Below are 5,000 nucleotides of genomic sequence, written 5' to 3' on the forward strand. Positions count from 1 at the left end.
TGGTATGGCCGCAGGTGTGAAAGTTTTTTATTTTACTTCTCTTATTCTGCTGCTGCTGCTGCTGCTGCTGCTGCTGCTGCTGCTGCTGCTGCTGCTGCTGCTGCTGCTGCTGCTGCTGCTGCTTGTCGTCAGACAGAAAGAATTATAAGCCCTGGGACAGGACAGAGAAGGTGAGAAGGTTCAAATAAGGGTTTAAAGCTTTGATGATGAGCAAGAAACACATGGCAAAAAGCTCTCCCCGGACTGTGAGAAAAAATTAAAAGCCTACAACACCTGGTATTCCCAGGCGGTCTCCCATCCAGGTACTAACCAGGCCCAACCCTGCTTAGCTTCCGAGATCAGACGAGATCGGGCGCTTTCAGGGTTGTATGGCCGCAGGTGTGAAAGTTTTTTATTTTACTTCTCTTATTCTGTTGCTGCTGCTGCTGCTGCTGCTGCTGCTGCTGCTGCTGCTGCTGCTGCTGCTGCTTGTCGTCAGACAAAAAGAATTATAAGCCCTGGGACAGGACAGAGAAGGTGAGAAGGTTCAAATAAGGGTTTAAAGCTTTGATGATGAGCAAGAAACACATGGCAAAAAGCTCTCCCCGGACTGTGAGAAAAAATTAAAAGCCTACAACACCTGGTATTCCCAGGCGGTCTCCCATCCAGGTACTAACCAGGCCCAACCCTGCTTAGCTTCCAAGATCAGACGAGATCGGGCGCTTTCAGGGTGGTGTGGCCGCAGGTGTGAAATTTTTTTATTTTACTTCTCTTATTCTGCTGCTGCTGCTGCTGCTGCTGCTGCTGCTGCTGCTGCTGCTGCTGCTTGTCGTCAGACAAAAAGAATTATAAGCCCTGGGACAGGACAGAGAAGGTGAGAAGGTTCAAATACGGGTTTAAAGCTTTGATGATGAGCAAGAAACACATGGCAAAAAGCTCTCCCCGGACTGTGAGAAAAAATTTAAAGCCTACAACACCTGGTATTCCCAGGCGGTCTCCCATCCAGGTACTAACCAGGCCCAACCCTGCTTAGTTTCCGAGATCAGACGAGATCGGGCGCTTTCAGGGTGGTATGGCCGCAGGTGTGAAAGTTCTTTATTTTACTTCTCTTATTCTGTTGCTGCTGCTGCTGCTGCTGCTGCTGCTGCTGCTGCTGCTTGTCGTCAGACAGAAAGAATTATAAGCCCTGGGACAGGACAGAGAAGGTGAGAAGGTTCAAATAAGGGTTTAAAGCTTTGATGATGAGCAAGAAACACATGGCAAAAAGCTCTCCCCGGACTGTGAGAAAAAATTAAAAGCCTACAACACCTGGTATTCCCAGGCGGTCTCCCATCCAGGTACTAACCAGGCCCAACCCTGCTTAGCTTCCGAGATCAGGCGCTTTCAGGGTGGTATGGCCGCAGGTGTGAAAGTTTTTTATTTTACTTCTCTTATTCTGCTGCTGCTGCTGCTGCTGCTGCTGCTGCTGCTGCTGCTGCTGCTGCTGCTGCTGCTGCTGCTGCTGCTGCTGCTGCTGCTGCTGCTGCTGCTGCTGCTGCTGCTGCTGCTGCTGCTGCTGCTGCTTGTCGTCAGACAGAAAGAATTATAAGCCCTGGGACAGGACAGAGAAGGTGAGAAGGTTCAAATAAGGGTTTAAAGCTTTGATGATGAGCAAGAAACACATGGCAAAAAGCTCTCCCCGGACTGTGAGAAAAAATTAAAAGCCTACAACACCTGGTATTCCCAGGCGGTCTCCCATCCAGGTACTAACCAGGCCCAACCCTGCTTAGCTTCCGAGATCAGACGAGATCGGGCGCTTTCAGGGTTGTATGGCCGCAGGTGTGAAAGTTTTTTATTTTACTTCTCTTATTCTGTTGCTGCTGCTGCTGCTGCTGCTGCTGCTGCTGCTGCTGCTGCTGCTGCTGCTGCTTGTCGTCAGACAAAAAGAATTATAAGCCCTGGGACAGGACAGAGAAGGTGAGAAGGTTCAAATAAGGGTTTAAAGCTTTGATGATGAGCAAGAAACACATGGCAAAAAGCTCTCCCCGGACTGTGAGAAAAAATTAAAAGCCTACAACACCTGGTATTCCCAGGCGGTCTCCCATCCAGGTACTAACCAGGCCCAACCCTGCTTAGCTTCCGAGATCAGGCGCTTTCAGGGTGGTATGGCCGCAGGTGTGAAAGTTTTTTATTTTACTTCTCTTATTCTGTTGCTGCTGCTGCTGCTGCTGCTGCTGCTGCTGCTGCTGCTGCTGCTGCTGCTGCTGCTGCTGCTGCTGCTGCTGCTGCTGCTGCTGCTTGTCGTCAGACAGAAAGAATTATAAGCCCTGGGACAGGACAGAGAAGGTGAGAAGGTTCAAATAAGGGTTTAAAGCTTTGATGATGAGCAAGAAACACATGGCAAAAAGCTCTCCCCGGACTGTGAGAAAAAATTAAAAGCCTACAACACCTGGTATTCCCAGGCGGTCTCCCATCCAGGTACTAACCAGGCCCAACCCTGCTTAGCTTCCGAGATCAGGCGCTTTCAGGGTTGTATGGCCGCAGGTGTGAAAGTTTTTTATTTTACTTCTCTTATTCTGTTGCTGCTGCTGCTGCTGCTGCTGCTGCTGCTGCTGCTGCTGCTGCTGCTGCTGCTGCTGCTGCTGCTGCTGCTGCTGCTGCTGCTGCTGCTGCTGCTGCTGCTGCTGCTGCTGCTTGTCGTCAGACAAAAAGAATTATAAGCCCTGGGACAGGACAGAGAAGGTGAGAAGGTTCAAATAAGGGTTTAAAGCTTTGATGATGAGCAAGAAACACATGGCAAAAAGCTCTCCCCGGACTGTGAGAAAAAATTAAAAGCCTACAACACCTGGTATTCCCAGGCGGTCTCCCATCCAGGTACTAACCAGGCCCAACCCTGCTTAGCTTCTGAGATCAGACGAGATCGGGCGCTTTCAGGGTGGTATGGCCGCAGGTGTGAAAGTTTTTTATTTTACTTCTCTTATTCTGTTGCTGCTGCTGCTGCTGCTGCTGCTGCTGCTGCTGCTGCTGCTTGTCGTCAGACAAAAAGAATTATAAGCCCTGGGACAGGACAGAGAAGGTGAGAAGGTTCAAATAAGGGTTTAAAGCTTTGATGATGAGCAAGAAACACATGGCAAAAAGCTCTCCCCGGACTGTGAGAAAAAATTAAAAGCCTACAACACCTGGTATTCCCAGGCGGTCTCCCATCCAGGTACTAACCAGGCCCAACCCTGCTTAGCTTCCGAGATCGGGCGCTTTCAGGGTGGTATGGCCGCAGGTGTGAAAGTTTTTTATTTTACTTCTCTTATTCTGCTGCTGCTGCTGCTGCTGCTGCTGCTGCTGCTGCTGCTGCTGCTGCTGCTGCTTGTCGTCAGACAGAAAGAATTATAAGCCCTGGGACAGGACAGAGAAGGTGAGAAAGTTCAAATAAGGGTTTAAAGCTTTGATGATGAGCAAGAAACACATGGCAAAAAGCTCTCCCCGGACTGTGAGAAAAGAAAAAGCTTACAACACCTAGTATTCCCAGGCGGTCTCCCATCCAGGTACTAACCAGGCCCAACCCTGCTTAGCTTCCGAGATCAGACGAGATCGGGCGCTTTCAGGGTGGTATGGCCGCAGGTGTGAAAGTTTTTTATTTTACTTCTCTTATTCTGTTGCTGCTGCTGCTGCTGCTGCTGCTGCTGCTGCTGCTGCTGCTGCTGCTGCTGCTGCTGCTGCTGCAGCTTGTCGTCAGACAGAAAGAATTATAAGCCCTGGGACAGGACAGAGAAGGTGAGAAGGTTCAAATAAGGGTTTAAAGCTTTGATGATGAGCAAGAAACACATGGCAAAAAGCTCTCCCCGGACTGTGAGAAAAGAAAAAGCCTACAACACCTGGTATTCCCAGGCGGTCTCCCATCCAGGTACTAACCAGGCCCAACCCTGCTTAGCTTCCGAGATCAGACGAGATCGGGCGCTTTCAGGGTGGTATGGCCGCAGGTGTGAAAGTTCTTTATTTTACTTTTCTTATTCTGTTGCTGCTGCTGCTGCTGCTGCTGCTGCTGCTGCTGCTTGTCGTCAGACAGAAAGAATTATAAGCCCTGGGACAGGACAGAGAAGGTGAGAAGGTTCAAATAAGGGTTTAAAGCTTTGATGATGAGCAAGAAACACATGGCAAAAAGCTCTCCCCGGACTGTGAGAAAAAATTAAAAGCCTACAACACCTGGTATTCCCAGGCGGTCTCCCACCCAGGTACTAACCAGGCCCAACCCTGCTTAGCTTCCGAGATCAGACGAGATCGGGCGCTTTCAGGGTGATATGGCCGCAGGTGTGAAAGTTTTTTATTTTACTTCTCTTATTCTGTTGCTGCTGCTGCTGCTGCTGCTGCTGCTGCTGCTGCTGCTGCTGCTGCTGCTGCTGCTGCTGCTGCTGCTTGTCGTCAGACAGAAAGAATTATAAGCCCTGGGACAGGACAGAGAAGGTGAGAAGGTTCAAATAAGGGTTTAAAGCTTTGATGATGAGCAAGAAACACATGGCAAAAAGCTCTCCCCGGACTGTGAGAAAAAATTAAAAGCCTACAACACCTGGTATTCCCAGGCGGTCTCCCATCCAGGTACTAACCAGGCCCAACCCTGCTTAGCTTCCAAGATCAGACGAGATCGGGCGCTTTCAGGGTGGTATGGCTGCAGGTGTGAAAGTTTTTTATTTTACTTCTCTTATTCTGTTGCTGCTGCTGCTGCTGCTGCTGCTGCTGCTGCTGCTGCTGCTGCTGCTGCTGCTGCTGCTGCTGCTGCTGCTGCTTGTCGTCAGACAAAAAGAATTATAAGCCCTGGGACAGGACAGAGAAGGTGAGAAGGTTCAAATAAGGGTTTAAAGCTTTGATGATGAGCAAGAAACACATGGCAAAAAGCTCTCCCCGGACTGTGAGAAAAAATTAAAAGCCTACAACACCTGGTATTCCCAGGCGGTCTCCCATCCAGGTACTAACCAGGCCCAACCCTGCTTAGCTTCCGAGATCAGACGAGATCGGGCGCTTTCAGGGTGGTATGGCCGCAGGTGTGAAAGTTC

General features: G+C 49.8%; 11 non-coding genes and 4 pseudogenes across 11 annotated transcripts in view; all 15 read right to left on the reverse strand.

Moving 5' to 3' along the window:
* The window catches only part of LOC128486316 (5S ribosomal RNA), a 119-nt gene extending 103 nt beyond the window's left edge, over window positions 1–16 (reverse strand). Inside the window, exon 1 of the ribosomal RNA XR_008352620.1 lies at window positions 1–16. This exon is cut by the window's left edge and continues 103 nt beyond it. This is a non-coding gene — a ribosomal RNA (5S ribosomal RNA).
* A 245-nt stretch (window positions 17–261) lies between these two features.
* LOC128485960 (5S ribosomal RNA) lies at window positions 262–380 on the reverse strand. The gene has a single exon (XR_008352284.1). It is a non-coding gene; the product is annotated as a 5S ribosomal RNA (ribosomal RNA).
* A 227-nt stretch (window positions 381–607) lies between these two features.
* LOC128486108 (5S ribosomal RNA) lies at window positions 608–726 on the reverse strand. The gene has a single exon (XR_008352424.1). It is a non-coding gene; the product is annotated as a 5S ribosomal RNA (ribosomal RNA).
* Window positions 727–944: 218 nt separating this feature from the next.
* LOC128485711 (5S ribosomal RNA) lies at window positions 945–1,063 on the reverse strand. The gene has a single exon (XR_008352039.1). It is a non-coding gene; the product is annotated as a 5S ribosomal RNA (ribosomal RNA).
* A 212-nt stretch (window positions 1,064–1,275) lies between these two features.
* On the reverse strand, window positions 1,276–1,384 carry LOC128487138 (uncharacterized; annotated as a pseudogene).
* A 296-nt stretch (window positions 1,385–1,680) lies between these two features.
* Window positions 1,681–1,799, reverse strand: LOC128485961 (5S ribosomal RNA). Its single transcript, XR_008352285.1, has one exon. It is a non-coding gene; the product is annotated as a 5S ribosomal RNA (ribosomal RNA).
* Window positions 1,800–2,026: 227 nt separating this feature from the next.
* Window positions 2,027–2,135, reverse strand: LOC128487139 (uncharacterized; annotated as a pseudogene).
* Window positions 2,136–2,395: 260 nt separating this feature from the next.
* LOC128487665 (uncharacterized) lies at window positions 2,396–2,504 on the reverse strand (annotated as a pseudogene).
* A 287-nt stretch (window positions 2,505–2,791) lies between these two features.
* LOC128485698 (5S ribosomal RNA) lies at window positions 2,792–2,910 on the reverse strand. The gene has a single exon (XR_008352026.1). It is a non-coding gene; the product is annotated as a 5S ribosomal RNA (ribosomal RNA).
* A 215-nt stretch (window positions 2,911–3,125) lies between these two features.
* LOC128486978 (uncharacterized) lies at window positions 3,126–3,234 on the reverse strand (annotated as a pseudogene).
* Window positions 3,235–3,456: 222 nt separating this feature from the next.
* LOC128486208 (5S ribosomal RNA) lies at window positions 3,457–3,575 on the reverse strand. The gene has a single exon (XR_008352518.1). It is a non-coding gene; the product is annotated as a 5S ribosomal RNA (ribosomal RNA).
* Window positions 3,576–3,815: 240 nt separating this feature from the next.
* On the reverse strand, window positions 3,816–3,934 carry LOC128486136 (5S ribosomal RNA). Its single transcript, XR_008352450.1, has one exon. It is a non-coding gene; the product is annotated as a 5S ribosomal RNA (ribosomal RNA).
* A 209-nt stretch (window positions 3,935–4,143) lies between these two features.
* Window positions 4,144–4,262, reverse strand: LOC128485542 (5S ribosomal RNA). The gene has a single exon (XR_008351873.1). It is a non-coding gene; the product is annotated as a 5S ribosomal RNA (ribosomal RNA).
* A 242-nt stretch (window positions 4,263–4,504) lies between these two features.
* On the reverse strand, window positions 4,505–4,623 carry LOC128485581 (5S ribosomal RNA). The gene has a single exon (XR_008351912.1). It is a non-coding gene; the product is annotated as a 5S ribosomal RNA (ribosomal RNA).
* A 248-nt stretch (window positions 4,624–4,871) lies between these two features.
* LOC128486148 (5S ribosomal RNA) lies at window positions 4,872–4,990 on the reverse strand. Its single transcript, XR_008352461.1, has one exon. It is a non-coding gene; the product is annotated as a 5S ribosomal RNA (ribosomal RNA).
* Window positions 4,991–5,000: the final 10 nt, after the last annotated feature.

This window comes from Spea bombifrons, chromosome 3 (genome assembly GCF_027358695.1).
Source record: "Spea bombifrons isolate aSpeBom1 chromosome 3, aSpeBom1.2.pri, whole genome shotgun sequence".
Classification (NCBI taxonomy): domain Eukaryota; kingdom Metazoa; phylum Chordata; class Amphibia; order Anura; family Pelobatidae; genus Spea; species Spea bombifrons.